Below are 19,674 nucleotides of genomic sequence, written 5' to 3' on the forward strand. Positions count from 1 at the left end.
AATTTAAGGATAACCTTAGAGGTTTTACAAGGAAAAAGGTAATATTCAAAGTTCTCAATAATAGAAATTTGATAAAGGAAATGTGACGTAATTATAATAATGCTAGGTGGGCACATGTGAACCATAAGAAAGTATAGATCGACCCAATGAAGGTCGAGATTAGTGAAAACAAGTAGGACCCAAGATAAGAGACGTCTGAAGTATGATCGAGAGTCAGTCGTGACAATGTTAACCTCTAAAAGACGAGACAATAACTTATGGAAAATTGTGATATATTTTTTACCAAAGCGTAAGGAAGAGCATTTTCACGCAAGCAGTATTTTGAAATGAGGTAGAAAATGTAGTTGAAGGTGGTTAAAATGACATTGATTATAAGGAACTATTACTATTAGGAAAGGCCAATGAGGTGGCCGACACTTTGAGTGTAAGAAGACAATTATTGGCGCTCGTGCTAGAGGAATACAGTGACGATGGTTAAAGCCGTGAAGGTTGTATTATGGTTTGGAAGATTGACATTCCTTCTGATGATTGTGCGATACTCAACCGTGATAGTAGTTTGGTAAAGATTTAATTTATGTAATCGCCGTGAGCGGGCTATCTATCTTATAAGGTCATATCTTGAGATAAGCCAGGACCATGTTACGAAAGGACTAAATGAACCGTTGAGCTTCATGTCTCTAATAAAGACATATGGTTAATAATGGTATTAACCTGCTATCGTTGCTTTCATTGAAATCTTCTAAAATTTTATCTGCTTCATGTCTATGTGCGTCAAGTTCAGGAGTGTTCTTCATGAATCATGAGCGGTGATCATGTTACCTCCTTAGAAGAATTCGATACGACAGGTATGGACTCCGTATGGTTAGCTATTAAGATTCCAAGGAAAACGAATGACGACAGGAGGTCAGTGGTGGACCATAGTAATACAACAACGATTCTTTGAATAATGAGCCGATTACAACCATGAGAGTGTAGTGTAATGGATGTTGAGATTGGGTACCACTAATCGGGTTGTGGTGATGTATAAGTAATCATCGGTAGACTAACTAAGGCGATCATTTACCTATATATTTATTCCTTCTTATCGATAAGAGTAGTATTACTATATGAAGAAGGTTACGGAATAACAATGGATTCTAGTAACTATGATGTCTAGAATGAAATCCGAGATTCGATTTTGCTGTCAAGGGAGTTTCAAAGGTGATTGAGTATAAGCTCGAGGAAGAGCATGGGTCCATAGAATGATGGACGGAATAGAAAAATATTTAAGCATGTGAAATGCGATGTGATAATACTGGATATTGATATAGATATATATGTTTTGTTCTCTTGTGACAAACCTCTATAGTTCAGAGGTAGATTCTAAGCCAGATCTTTTGTGGCAGTATTTTTTTATATACAATTCTCTTCAATTCGTTCTTTCTTTTCATTTTGTAAGCTGATAAGAACAACCCTTCCAGAAGGGGAGGTATTGCCGAATGACTATCTATCTGTGTGATAGAAGCCGAGTAGGATACCAGCTATTGTTTAATTGCTTGTCAAGTACTAAAGGCTGGCCACCTTCTATACTAACTATGCAATAGAACAAGTGTTCATGATCATAGTGATCTCTCAATAAATTATTTTACTTCTATATGATGGATCAAGCTTTCGAAGATGGAAGCAGCTAAAGGAAGTAGTATCAGTACGGTGGTATTTGATTCTAACACGTTCGTGATACTAAGGTTGACGTGGTTATTAAAGGTTGTAGAACACTAACGAGCAAAAGTGTAACCAGTATAGTATTATATACGGAAGATAGTAACGACTACGAACTGGAAAAGAATGGGTATTGAGAAGCAAAAGCTATAATGCTAGAAGCTATGATGAGAGTCGGTGTAATAGACTTGAAAGAATTTGGAATGATCACTTAACGCGGATTAAGTTTCTCACGATAATCGATCGTATGTCAGTATCGAGGTATCGTCTTATAAGATCCTTGAGGGATAGGATGGCATTGGAGAGCGCAAGATGCTCGGACCAGCAGTGGTCCAAAGGACCAAGGATAATAGATTTAATCAGAGGACGGCTGGTAGTAGCCCAAGATGGGTACACGAAGTATGTTGATTTGACACAAAAGGACAATGAATAGGAAGTAGGGGACCTAGTGTTGTTATAGGTATTCCCTTGGAAAGGATGGATGAGGTTCGGAAAGAAAGGAAAGCTAAGCCCACGAATTGTTGGACCCTTTGAGGTATTAAGACGTATTGGGAAGTTAGCATATGAGCTAGCCCTACCCCCGAACCTGTAGCAAGTTCATAACGTGTTTCACGTATCAATGTTAAGGAAGTGTAATTCGGATGCCAGATAAATAGGGGCATATGAGCGCATAGACATGCAACCCGACGTAACCTATATGGAGCAACCAGGAAGGGTTATAGAGTGAAAAGGAACAAGTGCTTAGGAGAATGGTTATCAAACTATGCAGAGTTTGGTGGTAGGACCACAATGTAGGAACATTTACTCGAGAATTAGAAAGTGCAATGCTAAGAGAGTATCCCTATTCATTTTCTATCTGATTTCGGGACGTAATCCTTTTAAGGAGGGGAGACTGTAATAACCCCAATTTTTGGAAATTTTTGAAAACCCTTATGAATAGTGATTTTGCAAATTATTGTTGAATAAGAAAATTGTTCAGGGTTTCTTTTATGGATATTCTGAGATTGTATTGGTACTCTATGATATATAAGTGTATGTAAAGATCGTCAGAATCCAAATTTGAACCTTTGATTTTTCCCGAAAATCCACCAGATATCGAAAGAATTGAGTATAAGGTAACAGGATAAAAAGGATTTAAATTAAAGGATTATAAGAGAGGATCATAAAAGGATTATAATGTATTGAGAAAGGTTAAGGAAACCCAAGTAATAAGATCCCGGGTATGACCCCTCAAACGAGAAATGAGAACGAAAGTTAAGCGAACCGTATAACAGATCAGCGGTCATTAGGAAAACAATTAGGAAGTTAATCAAGGAGGTTAGGGATGATGAGGATCCAACCAATAAGAAGAGGGCAAGTAAGGAATGATGACATCACAAGGTGACATAAGCATGATATAGGGGAGAAGGAGGTGTGGATGAATGATAACCACACAAAGTTCAAGGTTAATAAGGTAATTAACCAAAAACAAATCAAAAGCAACCAAGCTAGGCAAAACAACTCACAAACACAAAATCATTTCATTTCTTCAAACATTGCTCTCGGCTTTTCTTCATTTCAAGAAGAAGAAATTTCAAAATTCAAGTTCCAAGCTTCCTAAATTGGTAAGATAATTATCTAGTACTCCTTATGCATAGTTATGGCTATTCTATAAGTTTAAGTGTTAGGAATATGTATATTAGTTTGATGATAAGTTAAGCAAAACACTTAAGTAGAAATCTAGTGTTTGTAGCCTCAACGGATAAGACCATCTTGGCTATCCGTTGAAGGAGTAGCCTTACTTAGCAATAAGTTTGGTATTGTAGCACATTTCACTCTCTGGTTTCAAGCTGTAATTCTTAGATGTTGTTAGGAAATAATCAGTCATGTTGACTACTAATGGATGTACAAATAGGAGGGCTAATTGTAAATATTTCATGCCTTGTAATTTTGTATAAGTGAAGAAGTGTCAACGGATATTGAAGACCTTCAACGGATAAGAAACAAAGCTTCAACGGATGTCTCTAATGCTTCAACGGATAATATCCATCAACGGATAAGTGCTTCAACGGATAAAGCTTCAACTGCTAGAGCATCAACGGATAAAGCCAACAACGGATGAAAGCTTCAACGGATGCTCAGTCTCATAGCAGTTGATAGTGACAGTTAACAAAGCTGACAGAGGCACATGGATTGACAGAGATGTGGTAGCCTATTTCAGGAACAGCAGAAAAAGCAGCCATTTTTAGTCTGGTTCAAAATGGAAAGTCAACAGATAATTCCATATTACACTGGATAAAATTGGAATAGAAACAAGTGGAGAACTATTGTCTTATTGTACTTTATCTTTGTCTTCACTTGTAAACTTGGTGATATATAAACCAAGTAGTAGCTAGTAATTAGATGTGAATTTTCCCTGAGCTGTTTAGAAATATCAAGAGAGAAAATCATCTAGTTTGTACTAGGAAGCAGTTGTGATTTAATTTTGAATCACAGATTTTCTGAAATAACACATCTCTGGTGGAACAACAAATCCACCAGAAAAGTTTTTAAGTTCTTTGTGTTCATTACATTTGTGTTTGAATATATATCTGTCTGCATCAGCTCCAAGCAATTCACACACATTTGATCACTCAAACACTTAGCCTTACAAACTGCTCAAAACTTGAAAAAGTTTTGAGATTTATATTCAACCCCCCTTCTGTAAATCTCAGTTGTTAGTCCACTGGGAATAACAATTGGTATCAGAGCAAGCTCTTAACATATAAAGAGTTTAAAGATCTATTCTGCTAACATCATGAGTGCACAGAAGAACTCTCCTGTTACCATCATGAATAGGAAGGATATTGGTGTAAAGATTCCAGTCCTGGAAAAGGATAATTATCATCACTGGAAAGTGAAGATGCATTTACATCTTCTTTCTCAAGATGAAAGCTACATCAACTGTATTAAAAATGGTCCTCACATCCCTCACAAGGTAGCCACAGCTGCTACTGCAACAGTTGTTGTTGGACAGTCTATTCCCAAGCCAAGAGCAGAATGGACTATTGAAGACATGGAAGAAATCCGCAAGGATAAGAGAGCCATGAACATTTTCTTTAATGGCTTAGATCAAAATATGTTTAACAATGTCATCAATTGCCAAACTGCAAAGGAAGTTTGGGACACTGTACAAATCATCTGTGAAGGTACTGAGCAGGTCAGAGAGAACAAAATGCAGCTTCTTATTCAACAGTATAAATATTTTCACTTTGAAGAAGGTGAATCATTAAATGATACCTTCAACAGGTTTCAGAAACTGTTGAATGGATTGAAGCTGTATGGTAGAGTGTACCAAGTCAAGGATTCCAACTTAAAATTTCTTAGGTCTCTGCCAAAGGAATGGAAGCCCATGACTGTCTCTTTGAGAAACTCTCAAGATTATAAGAACTTCACACTTGAAAGATTATATGGAATTTTGAAGACTTATGTACTTGAAATGGAGCAGGATGAGCTGTTGGAAAAGGGAAAGAGAAAAGGAGGAACAGTTGCTCTTGTAGCTGACTGTGAGAAGATGGAAGCCAGGAATGAGGAGAAGACAATGCCAAGTCTCAAAGTTGGCACAAGCAAATCAGAATCAAGCAAGGGTAAAGAGCAAGTTGCTGAGGATGAAGACAATTCCAGTCAGGATGAATCTGATAATATTGAAGAACATTTGGCCTTTCTATCCAGGAGGTTTGCAAAGATGAAGTTCAGGAAAAACACAAAGTTCACTAAGCCAAACAAAAACATGGTGGACAAATCAAAGTTCAAATGTTACAACTGTGGCATTAGTGGACACTTTGCAAGTGAGTGTAGGAAGCCAAATTCTGAGAAAAAGAAATTTGAGCAAGTTGATTACAAAAAGAAGTATTTTGATTTGCTCAAACAAAAGGAAAGAGCATTTCTCACTCAAGATGATTGGGCAGCAGATGGGGCAAACGAAGATGATGATGTGGAATATGTCAACCTAGCCCTGATGGCTAATTCTGATGAAAATGAAACTAGTTCATCAAGCAACCAGGTAATTACTACTGATCTCTCTCAGCTCTCTAAACATGAATGCAATGAAGCCATAAATGATATGACCAATGAATTATATCATTGCGTGTTCCCTTAAATCTCTAGCAAAAGAAAACACTAGGATCAAGGAGAATAATGTGTTTTTAAGTGATAGGAATGCTGTGTTAGAGGATCAGGTAATTGAGCTTGAAAAGATAAAACTTAAATGCCTGACTGTTGAGAGTGAACTAGCAGAAGCTGTTAAGAAAGTGGAAATTCTTTCTAAACAGTTAGAAAGTGAGCAAGAGGTAATCAAGGCCTGGAAAACATCTAGGATGTCAGTGTTCAGATTGCAAAGGTCCAGGGAATTGAATCATTCTGTGAGGATGCCTGGAAGAAAAACAAAAAGAAGTTAGAATTAATTGATGGATTGTCAACGGATGTGGAATCAACGGATGATGAAAGTTATCCGTTTAAGGAAGAAAAGGAGCATCCGTTGAAGGCTCATCAATAATTCTAACTTCTTTTTGTTTTTCTTCCAGGCATCCTCACAGAATGATTCAATTCCCTGGACCTTTGCAATCTGAACACTGACATCCCTAGATGTTTTCCAGGCCTTGATTACCTCTTGCTCACTTTCTAACTGTTTAGAAAGAATTTCCACTTTCTTAACAGCTTCTGCTAGTTCACTCTCAACAGTCAGGCATTTAAGTTTTATCTTTTCAAGCTCAATTACCTGATCCTCTAACACAGCATTCCTATCACTTAAAAACACATTATTCTCCTTGATCCTAGTGTTTTCTTTTGCTAGAGATTTAAGGGAAACACGCAAATGATATAATTCATTGGTCATATCATTTATGGCTTCATTGCATTCATGTTTAGAGAGCTGAGAGAGATCAGTAGTAATTACCTGGTTGCTTGATGAACTAGTTTCATTTTCATCAGAATTAGCCATCAGGGCTAGGTTGACATATTCCACATCATCATCTTCGTTTGCCCCATCTGCTGCCCAATCATCTTGAGTGAGAAATGCTCTTTCCTTTTGTTTGAGCAAATCAAAATACTTCTTTTTGTAATCAACTTGCTCAAATTTCTTTTTCTCAGAATTTGGCTTCCTACACTCACTTGCAAAGTGTCCACTAATGCCACAGTTGTAACATTTGAACTTTGATTTGTCCACCATGTTTTTGTTTGGCTTAGTGAACTTTGTGTTTTTCCTGAACTTCATCTTTGCAAACCTCCTGGATAGAAAGGCCAAATGTTCTTCAATATTATCAGATTCATCCTGACTGGAATTGTCTTCATCCTCAGCAACTTGCTCTTTACCCTTGCTTGATTCTGATTTGCTTGTGCCAACTTTGAGACTTGGCATTGTCTTCTCCTCATTCCTGGCTTCCATCTTCTCACAGTCAGCTACAAGAGCAACTGTTCCTCCTTTTCTCTTTCCCTTTTCCAACAGCTCATCCTGCTCCATTTCAAGTACATAAGTCTTCAAAATTCCATATAATCTTTCAAGTGTGAAGTTCTTATAATCTTGAGAGTTTCTCAAAGAGACAGTCATGGGCTTCCATTCCTTTGGCAGAGACCTAAGAAATTTTAAGTTGGAATCCTTGACTTGGTACACTCTACCATACAGCTTCAATCCATTCAACAGTTTCTGAAACCTGTTGAAGGTATCATTTAATGATTCACCTTCTTCAAAGTGAAAATATTTATACTGTTGAATAAGAAGCTGCATTTTGTTCTCTCTGACCTGCTCAGTACCTTCACAGATGATTTGTACAGTGTCCCAAACTTCCTTTGCAGTTTGGCAATTGATGACATTGTTAAACATATTTTGATCTAAGCCATTAAAGAAAATGTTCATGGCTCTCTTATCCTTGCGGATTTCTTCCATGTCTTCAATAGTCCATTCTGCTCTTGGCTTGGGAATAGACTGTCCAACAACAACTGTTGCAGTAGCAGCTGTGGCTACCTTGTGAGGGATGTGAGGACCATTTTTAATACAGTTGATGTAGCTTTCATCTTGAGAAAGAAGATGTAAATGCATCTTCACTTTCCAGTGATGATAATTATCCTTTTCCAGGACTGGAATCTTTACACCAATATCCTTCCTATTCATGATGGTAACAGGAGAGTTCTTCTGTGCACTCATGATGTTAGCAGAATAGATCTTTAAACTCTTTATATGTTAAGAGCTTGCTCTGATACCAATTGTTATTCCCAGTGGACTAACAACTGAGATTTACAGAAGGGGGGTTGAATATAAATCTCAAAACTTTTTCAAGTTTTGAGCAGTTTGTAAGGCTAAGTGTTTGAGTGATCAAATGTGTGTGAATTGCTTGGAGCTGATGCAGACAGATATATATTCAAACACAAATGTAATGAACACAAAGAACTTAAAAACTTTTCTGGTGGATTTGTTGTTCCACCAGAGATGTGTTATTTCAGAAAATCTGTGATTCAAAATTAAATCACAACTGCTTCCTAGTACAAACTAGATGATTTTCTCTCTTGATATTTCTAAACAGCTCAGGGAAAATTCACATCTAATTACTAGCTACTACTTGGTTTATATATCACCAAGTTTACAAGTGAAGACAAAGATAAAGTACAATAAGACAATAGTTCTCCACTTGTTTCTATTCCAATTTTATCCAGTGTAATATGGAATTATCTGTTGACTTTCCATTTTGAACCAGACTAAAAATGGCTGCTTTTTCTGCTGTTCCTGAAATAGGCTACCACATCTCTGTCAATCCATGTGCCTCTGTCAGCTTTGTTAACTGTCACTATCAACTGCTATGAGACTGAGCATCCGTTGAAGCTTTCATCCGTTGTTGGCTTTATCCGTTGATGCTCTAGCAGTTGAAGCTTTATCCGTTGAAGCACTTATCCGTTGATGGATATTATCCGTTGAAGCATTAGAGACATCCGTTGAAGCTTTGTTTCTTATCCGTTGAAGGTCTTCAATATCCGTTGACACTTCTTCACTTATACAAAATTACAAGGCATGAAATATTTACAATTAGCCCTCCTATTTGTACATCCATTAGTAGTCAACATGACTGATTATTTCCTAACAACATCTAAGAATTACAGCTAGAAACCAGAGAGTGAAATGTGCTACAATACCAAACTTATTGCTAAGTAAGGCTACTCCTTCAACGGATAGCCAAGATGGTCTTATCCGTTGAGGCAACAAACACTAGATTTCTACTTAAGTGTTTTGCTGAACTTATCATCAAACTAATATACATATTCCTAACACTTAAACTTATAGAATAGCCATAACTATGCATAAGGAGTACTAGATAATTATCTTACCAATTTAGGAAGCTTGGAACTTGAATTTTGAAATTTCTTCTTCTTGAAATGAAGAAAAGCCGAGAGCAATGTTTGAAGAAATGAAATGATTTTGTGTTTGTGAGTTGTTTTGCCTAGCTTGGTTGCTTTTGATTTGTTTTTGGTTAATTACCTTATTAACCTTGAACTTTGTGTGGTTATCATTCATCCACACCTCCTTCTCCCCTATATCATGCTTATGTCACCTTGTGATGTCATCATTCCTTACTTGCCCTCTTCTTATTGGTTGGATGACCTCATCATCCCTAACCTCCTTGATTAACTTCCTAATTGTTTTCCTAATGACCGCTGATCTGTTATACGGTTCGCTTAACTTTCGTTCTCATTTCTCGTTTGAGGGGTCATACCCGGGATCTTATTACTTGGGTTTCCTTAACCTTTCTCAATACATTATAATCCTTTTATGATCCTCTCTTATAATCCTTTAATTTAAATCCTTTTTATCCTGTTACCTTATACTCAATTCTTTCGATATCTGGTGGATTTTCGGGAAAAATCAAAAGGTTCAAATTTGGATTCTGACGATCTTTACATACACTTATATATCATATAGAGTACCAATACAATCTCAGAATATCCATAAAAGAAACCCTGAACAATTTTCTTATTCAACAATAATTTGCAAAATCACTATTCATAAGGGTTTCAAAAATTTCCAAAAATTGGGGTTATTACAGTCTCCCCTCCTTAAAAGGATTACGTCCCGAAATCAGATAGAAAATGAATAGGGATACTCTCTTAGCATTGCACTTTCTAATTCTCGAGTAAATGTTCCTACATTGTGGTCCTACCACCAAACTCTGCATAGTTTGATAACCATTCTCCTAAGCACTTGTTCCTTTTCACTCTATAACCCTTCCTGGTTGCTCCATATAGGTTACGTCGGGTTGCATGTCTATGCGCTCATATGCCCCTATTTATCTGGCATCCGAATTACACTTCCTTAACATTGATACGTGAAACACGTTATGAACTTGCTACAGGTTCGGGGGTAGGGCTAGCTCATATGCTAACTTCCCAATACGTCTTAATACCTCAAAGGGTCCAACAATTCGTGGGCTTAGCTTTCCTTTCTTTCCGAACCTCATCCATCCTTTCCAAGGGAATACCTATAACAACACTAGGTCCCCTACTTCCTATTCATTGTCCTTTTGTGTCAAATCAACATACTTCGTGTACCCATCTTGGGCTACTACCAGCCGTCCTCTGATTAAATCTATTATATCCTTGGTCCTTTGGACCACTGCTGGTCCGAGCATCTTGCGCTCTCCAATGCCATCCTATCCCTCAAGGATCTTATAAGACGATACCTCGATACTGACATACGATCGATTATCGTGAGAAAACTTAATCCGCGTTAAGTGATCATTCCAAATTCTTTCAAGTCTATTACACCGACTCTCATCATAGCTTCTAGCATTATAGCTTTTGCTTCTCAATACCCATTCTTTTCCAGTTCGTAGTCGTTACTATCTTCCGTATATAATACTATACTGGTTACACTTTTGCTCGTTAGTGTTCTACAACCTTTAATAACCACGTCAACCTTAGTATCACGAACGTGTTAGAATCAGAATACCACCGTACTGATACTACTTCCTTTAGCTGCTTCCATCTTCGAAAGCTTGATCCATCATATAGAAGTAAAATAATTTATTGAGAGATCACTATGATCATGAACACTTGTTCTATTGCATAGTTAGTATAGAAGGTGGCCAGCCTTTAGTACTTGACAAGCAATTAAACAATAGCTGGTATCCTACTCGGCTTCTATCACACAGATAGATAGTCATTCGGCAATACCTCCCCTTCTGGAAGGGTTGTTCTTATCAGCTTATACAAAATGAAAAGAAAAGAACGAATTGAAGAGAATTGTATATAAAAAAAATACTGCCACAAAAGATCTGGCTTAGAATCTACCTCTGAACTATAGAGGTTTGTCACAAGAGAACAAAACATATATATCTATATCAATATCCAGTATTATCACATCGCATTTCACATGCTTAAATATTTTTTCTATTCCGTCCATCATTCTATGGACCCATGCTCTTCCTCGAGCTTATACTCAATCACCTTTGAAACTCCCTTGACAGCAAAAATCGAATCTCGGATTTCATTCTAGACATCATAGTTACTAGAATCCATTGTTATTCCGTAACCTTCTTCATATAGTAATACTACTCTTTATCGATAAGAAGGAATAAATATATCATAGGTAAATGATCGCCTTAGTTAGTCTACCGATGATTACTTATACATCACCACAACCCGATTAGTGGTACCCAATCTCAACATCCATTACACTACAACTCTCATGGTTGTAATCGGCTCATTATTCAAAGAATCGTTGTTGTATTACTATGGTCCACCACTGACCTCCTGTCGTCATTCGTTTTCCTTGGAATCTTAATAGCTAACCATACGGAGTCCATACCTGTCGTATCGAATTCTTCTAAGGAGGTAACATGATCACCGCTCATGATTCATGAAGAACACTCCTGAACTTGACGCACATATGACATGAAGCAGATAAAATTTTAGAAGAGTTTCAATGAAAGCAACGATAGCAGGTTAATACCATTATTAACCATATGTCTTTATTAGGAGACATGAAGCTCAACGGTTCATTTAGTCCTTTCGTAACATGGTCCTGGCTTATCTCAAGATATGACCTTATAAGATAGATAGCCCGCTCACGGCGATTACATAAATTAAATCTTTACCAAACTACTATCACGGTTGAGTATCGCACAATCATCAGAAGGAATGTCAATCTTCCAAACCATAATACAACCTTCACGGCTTTAACCATCGTCACTGTATTCCTCTAGCACGAGCGCCAATAATTGTCTTCTTACACTCAAAGTGTCGGCCACCTCATTGGCCTTTCCTAATAGTAATAGTTCCTTATAATCAATGTCATTTTAACCACCTTCAACTACATTTTCTACCTCATTTCAAAATACTGCTTGCGTGAAAATGCTCTTCCTTACGCTTTGGTAAAAAAATATATCACAAATTTTCCATAAGTTATTGTCTCGGTCTTTTAGAGGTTAACATTGTCACGACTGACTCTCGATCATACTTCAGACGTCTCTTATCTTGGGTCCTACTTGTTTTCACTAATCTCGACCTTCATTGGGTCGATCTATACTTTCTTATGGTTCAACATGTGCCCACCTAGCATTATTATAATTACGTCACATTTCCTTTATCAAAATTTCTATTATTGAGAACTTTGAATATTACCTTTTTCCTTGTAAAACCTCTAAGGTTATCCTTAAATTCTTCATCTGGTACTCCCTAGGTACAGGGCGTATCAAGATACCATTTACTAATACTAGAACCATTGTTTAAGTACTTCTGAAAAATTTCTCTACTGATCTTTAAAGGTTGTTGTTACCTTAGTCCTTCGTTCCATACTACCCAACTCATAATGTCCCTATTAAGGTTGAAATGCCAACCTTTATGCATTCCTCTATGGTTCATCTCAAGTTATCGGGGTTCCATCCTTAATTCCACCTTTTTTAAAAAGGTACTTGCATCCTTCCATAGATAAATCAAGTCATGTATCCCTGATAAGGGTGTCTTATTCAATCATTCCCATCTCGATAGTATATGCCTAATTTCACAATAACATCTGTATTCAAAGTTAGGTCAATCAATATGGCCTCCAAAAGATAACAACGGTTATCCGCTTTTCTTGCCTGATTTAGTAATGATAACAGGGATGTTTTAGAAGATATTGGTCATGTTCAACGTGAACTTCTTCTTAATAAATCCTTATTTACTTTTGTTGTTTATCTCAACAGTCATCTCAATGTTGGGATATCTTTCATACCTGGCGTCTCCCTTTCTGGGTATCATGCCACCGGTCTTACACTTCACATTCTTGAAGGTCACTTCCTTCATCCAATTTTTCCTAATTTCTTACTTTCTTGACTCCTCAGTCCATCCGCATTTCCTTATTAATCAATCGACCTATCTCAAAGTTTCATCGAATACTGTCAACTTCAAGGGAATTAACTATACGTATCGCTTACGCCTTCAAACCTTGAATTTATCTCATGATCAGTCACCATCGCGCTGATGATGACACACTTCTCTATATTTATTGCAAGGGTTTCTTAGGGTTTCCCATACCTAACTCCCTTATCACTTCTCAACTCTATTTCCTTTATATCCCTTTATACTCCTGCCATTTTCAGTCTTTTATTTTCGTTTCCATTACAACCATTACATGAACCAACACAACATAAGCATTGATTTCAAACATCCCGTAATTCTAGATTCGTGTCAGAATGAATCTTGACAACTTTTACAACTTATAGATTCATAATTCATCATATTTGTCCGCTTTTGTTCTGGCTCTAAAGCTTTTATACTACCTTCATAACCTTGGGAAGCACTTTCCCAAAAACAATTGTCTGAACTTTAATCAATTTATTATAACCTATGGCTTTGTGCCTTCCTTGGCCTTTCACCAGCGGGTGGCCTCTCTCTTAGGAGGGTAAGTGACAAAAACAGTCTTTTGTGATTCGTCCATCATTTAGAATCTCAAATGATTCCTATATTTCCTTTAGCCAGGCTCTTGCCTCGACTGGGTCAGCTTGTTCCTTGGAACTCTGAGAGCTTAGCGACTTAAAGGTCCTGAAAGAATTTCTCACCGCACTGTCTCCTCAGGGTGGTGGTTGGGGATAATAGTCTAAGTCTTGTCTAGAAAGGTCCATAAATTGTCGTATAGGAGTACCGTCTTGGGTCTCCTTTCCTTACTCAACTTTTGTTTCCTTAGTCTGGACGTTCCCTCCTCCTCCCCATAATCGGGGTCATCCTACATGTTTTAAATCCTCATTTTCCACTTCATTATATTATGGGTTCCTTTTATCTTGATGGCGACCTCCCTGACTATCACGTTCAGGGTTTGCTCTAATCTTATTCCTTGTGGGGGCATAATACTTGGAAAAAAAAATTTGAGAATCTCTGGATATTTGTCTTACTTACTTTGCTAAAGTCTTTCCCTCGTTCTGTCCTTGCATGATTGCAAATTATGAATTCTCAAGTTCTATAAACTTCATGACACTCTCTTAAGTGTTAAGAGTGCAATTAACAATATGAACTTATCATAACAAACTGATCTGAACTGAAATTAACGAATATATACATAACCATTGGTTCGAGGGTACAAAAACTGAACACATTAAAGAGAATTACATCATGTGATCTGATCGCTTCTATCCCAAAAGTACTACCATAGATAATCATCTAGTCATTAAAACTAATCATTCATAACTTAGGCTAATCCTCCAAAAGTGATGCTACATGAAACCCTTATCTGATTGCTCTGGCTCTGCACACTACCATGGATCAAGAAATGCGGGCACGCACGACATCCCTAACCTGCTCCATCACAGAGGTGATGAGGTCTAAGATAGTTGCAAGTACAGCTGGATCAATCTGACCCTCAAGATGGCCTCTAGCTGTAACACGGGTGGTAGCCTCAATCCTTTCCATGCTATGAGTTAATTCTGCCGGAAGTACCCCGCCCTCAATCCTTGGTGCAGTAAGTCGATCCAACAGATCACTCCTAACATTACGGGCCTCGGACAGGCCACCCAAAGTCATGTGATAATTGGCGATAAGAGAAGCCTGAGTGGTAGCATCTAGCAGTCCATGGGGTGCAGGTGGCGCAGACCCAGGAGATCCAAACGGATAACCAAGCACGGTATCAGGTGACAATGGTGCAGGAGATAAATGTGGCATTTCCTCAGTAGGTGTTGGGCTCTGTACAGGGGAGGGAACAGGAATTGGTAGAACCTCATGGATGTCTACAGGAACCTCTGGAAGAGGGTCTGATACTGGTATAATTGGTGTCGTGGAAGGCCCCACTCCTTCATCCCTCATTAACCTTTGTGCCCTTGGTAACTCTTCATCCTCTAGTGCCACCCTTGCGGCCATTCTTGCTCTGGTAGTCGCCCTGACTACGGTCATCAATTCCTCAGCGGTCCTCTCTTCATTCTCATCAGGATCCTCCATGAGATCCTCCACAGCCACAATCCTTTCCGGAATAACATCCTCAACCGCAACATTCTCAATATGAATCTCATCCGCTCCCTCATTAGGGTACTCTATCGGATTCACAATTTGATCTCCAACTTGTAATAAAATATCCTCATGCTGATGCTCCTGAACCTCAGGGTTCGGTGCCCCGCTGCCCTATACGAGAATGAACTATGTTACTATCACGATATTTATAAGGGTTCCCGTAAGGGTTTTAACTGTCAGTGCTACGTTAGGTAGCCCGACTATGAACTTGGCAAGAGTTCTTATTATCTTAGTGAACTTATTATCTTAACGTCACATCATCTCTGAGATTTATAACGCTTGGCTATGATACCATTTCTGTAACACCCCCGAATCCGGGGTCGGGGATCCGGGTTGTCACGAGTTCCATTTCCCTTAATAATACCCAATCTTAATAAATAATCAACTACTCTGTACTGTGACCCCACAATAAACACACACACCACAAGTTATAGTCTCAGAGATGAACACTCAAAAAATAACACAAGTCCTTATATTCCACAGTTACAAACCGTTACACCTTAAAAGAGTTATGAATAAATTTACATATTCCTTGCCATTAATGCAATTCATATTATACATAAGTCTGGTTCATCAATAGTTGAAAACCTAGCCTATTGGTAGCTCCTACCTCAGCTACGGCGGCATCAACGCTTCCAGAAGACTGCGGAACGTTTTCCAACCGCTTGCGAATCGGGAGCTTGGTCATGTTCATCTTTTCTATCTATTGTTGTGTGATGAAAGAAGAAAGCAAGGGTGAGCAGCAAGCCCATCAAAATAATATATATAATGATTAACAATATATGAGCCTTCTCATAGTACTCATGAAAGTCTTGGTCAAAAGAAATGAACCAAGTTTGATATCTTAATTCGATGAAGTCACAAAATATTCACTATATATACATATATACTTTTCAAAATCTTGGAAGTCCTCTTCCATGCATAATATACACAGAGTTCCAGTTTATAACTGTATAAAAATATCGTTGCAAGGTGATCTCATATATCTAACCTTGTCTCAACGTTTTTATGAAAATCTTTGTCATGCATAAGATAATAATTAATCAGATATAAGTTGAAAAGATGAAGTTATAAGATACTCCAATATACTTATATCTTTTCCGAATACTACTTGAACTACCACCGTTCAAGGTATAATCAGATTCAAAAGTTCATCACATAGATAAGACTACAAGATAAGACTTGAATAGATTCAATCTTTGAAATATTATTGAATGAAATGAAGTTATGAGATACTTCATTAAGTCCCGATATATATATATATATATATATATATATATATATATATATATATATATATATATATATATATATATCCATATATATCTCTCATACATTTCCTGAAAACCTCTGTCATGTAAAGTATGAACATAGTTGCAATATCCAATGAATTTGGAAAGAAAAGAATTTTGGCATAAACCCGATATCTTGCTGATCAGGCAAAGATACCAATAAGTAACCTTTTCTACTAGTAGATGGATGAATCCCCCACCGGTCATCACCCTGGCCACATAAGGACCTTGTGCTAGACCGCCACCCGGCCTCTTACGCGTTGATGGACTGCCACCCAGCCACTTACACTTTGATAGACCGTACCCCGGCCTGTCGCTTATGCCGACTCAATTAGAGGGACTTACTTCCCGAACGTTGGGCAAGTAATCAAATTGTTTTCTCAAAACAGCAACCACGTTGCGAATATAAAATACACCACAGAGCCGGATCCCCCAGGTTTTGAGCGAGTATGTAAATCCCCTTCGAAAGGAGGATCTTAAATATAAAAGAATGAGTTTTGGGATCCGCCCTAACTTTTAGAAATCATTTTGAAGACTCGAAAATATTTTTAAGAATGTTTGGTGTACTTGCTGATTTATTAAAATAAATCAGTCCCGATATATTAGAAATATCTTAATATTATTATTTAAATAATATTCTCATAAAGATAATCCTTATAAAAATAATCGAAGTAGAAGTTTTAAAACTTATACTTGAAATGAATAATAATTAACCAAAGATATACTTATACGAAAGTACGATCTTTATTTGAATAATCGAAAATAAGTTTAATTATCGAAACATTATTCTTTAATAAAATAAAGAATATTATTAAATAATAAGTGGAGTCATAATACCTCGAATGAATATTATAAATAATATTCATTAAATAAAATAAACGGAGTCATACATCCTCAAATGAATATCCAATTAATAATCATTAAATAGAATAAACAGAGTCATAAGTCCTCGAATGAATATTCAAATAATATTCATTAAATAAAATAAAGTTATCGAATAAACCTTATTCGATCAATAGTTTTGAAAACTATATCCATATATATATATATATATATATATATATATAATATACTCGGGAACATCGACTCCCGGTTTAGAAATATGTTCACCTTTGGGTCCCCTATACTAAGGGTATACGCAACTACTGCTTATCTCTAGCATAGGTATTATGCAACTAATAAGCATTTGAACCAACAGATATATAAATCAAGAATACAAAACAGGCATGCATATATACCATATCACATGCTCCAATATATCGCAAGAATTTGCTAATAACAAATATGCATTTATCACAAGATCATGCATATACACATATACATCACAACAATAGTTTATACGGGTAGAAAACTTGCCTGAGCGACTGGGGGTTACAAATGGCTCGGGACGAGTCTGGTAACCTATAAACAACATATGAGTTGGAATTAAACCAAAGTCACTTGTAAATCTATACTTTAACCAAATTAGACTCTAACGCTCGCTTTGCGCTTACTGATTCTCTTAAGTCACTCGAGTACCCTCGGCTCCACCATTTTTAATAATTTAACCATTATGAGTTTTAAGGCGATTCCTTCGCGAGTGTCTTACCAACTGCCTATTACACTTTACATAAATGTTTCATACTCCAATTAGTCCTTTAAGGTCTTTATCCTATGTTTCAAAGTAAGGCGAGGGGTAATGGTTCGTTCGTGAAACGTCATTACTTAAAATGGCCGTTTCTCCTAAACCGTACATCGGAATCAAACGAACCACATATCAAAACGAAGCTCGTAACATGAACTATCTAAACATGGCAATGGTCAAAACCTAGCAGGGAGTTCTCGGGTCCTAATGTTATGAACAAAAGCAGTCTAAAGTAAATCGGACATTACGACGGATATGTTTACGCGATTTCCCAAATTTATACCATTCCAAAACAATCATCAATCAACCCCAATTCATTCATACAACCAAAATCCATCCATATCACACTACAACAGCCCCAACACCTCAAGTTCTCCAATTTATGTTATTCTCAAACATGGATTTAAAACTATACTTAAGTCCTTTAACTAATCAATAAGATTTCAACATCCAATTTACTACAACTCCAACCCAAACTCTAAACATGCAAGCATCAAGCTACTCTTTTACCATAACAACCAAAATCATCCTAATATACAAAGTAAAGCTAGGGTTTGGAGATGTTATACCTTCCTTGAAGTGATGTGAGTAGCTAGGAAGCCTTAAGAAGCCTTGAGATGTCTTAGGGATGCTTGGATCTTAAAGGAAAAACAAGAAAAATCAAGTTAAAAATCTTGAAATCACTATTCATTATCTTTTTCATTGATTTCTTGGAAGAGATTGAGAATGATTTGGAGGCTTAAACTTATAGAATAGCCATAACTATGCATAAGGAGTACTAGATAATTATCTTACCAATTTAGGAAGCTTGGAACTTGAATTTTGAAATTTCTTCTTCTTGAAATGAAGAAAAGCCGAGAGCAATGTTTGAAGAAATGAAATTATTTTTTGTTTGTGAGTTGTTTTGCCTAGCTTGGTTGCTTTTGTTTTGTTTTTGGTTAATTACCTTATTAACCTTGAACTTTGTGTGGTTATCATTCATCCACACCTCCTTCCCCCCTATGTTATGTCACCTTGTGATGTCATCATTCCTTACTTGCCCTCTTCTTATTGGTTGGATGACCTCATCATCCCTAACCTCCTTGATTAACTTCCTAATTGTTTGCCTAATGACCGCTGATCTGTTATACGGTTCGCTTAACTTTCATTCTCGTTTCTCGTTTGAGGAATCATACCCGGGATCTTATTACTTGGGTTTCCTTAACCTTTCTCAATACATTATAATCCTTTTATGATCCTCTCTTATAATCCTTTAATTTAAATCCTTTTTATCATGTTACCTTATACTCAATTCTTTCGATATCTGGTGGATTTTCGGGAAAAATCAAAAGGTTCAAATTTGGATTCTGACGATCTTTACATACACTTATATATCATATAGAGTACCAATACAATCTCAGAATATCCATAAAAGAAACCCTACATAGTGTGACATGAACAGTTTTCTTATTCAGCAATAATCTGCAAAATCACTATTCATAAGGGTTTCAAAAATTTCCAAAAATTGGGGTTATTACAATAGTTGTCTCTTATTGTTGTTGCCTTCAAATCCCAGCTTTCAGGAAGAGCCAATAGGAATTTAAGGTT

The sequence above is a fragment of the Apium graveolens genome, chromosome 2 (assembly GCF_009905375.1).
Source record: "Apium graveolens cultivar Ventura chromosome 2, ASM990537v1, whole genome shotgun sequence".
NCBI lineage: Eukaryota > Viridiplantae > Streptophyta > Magnoliopsida > Apiales > Apiaceae > Apium > Apium graveolens.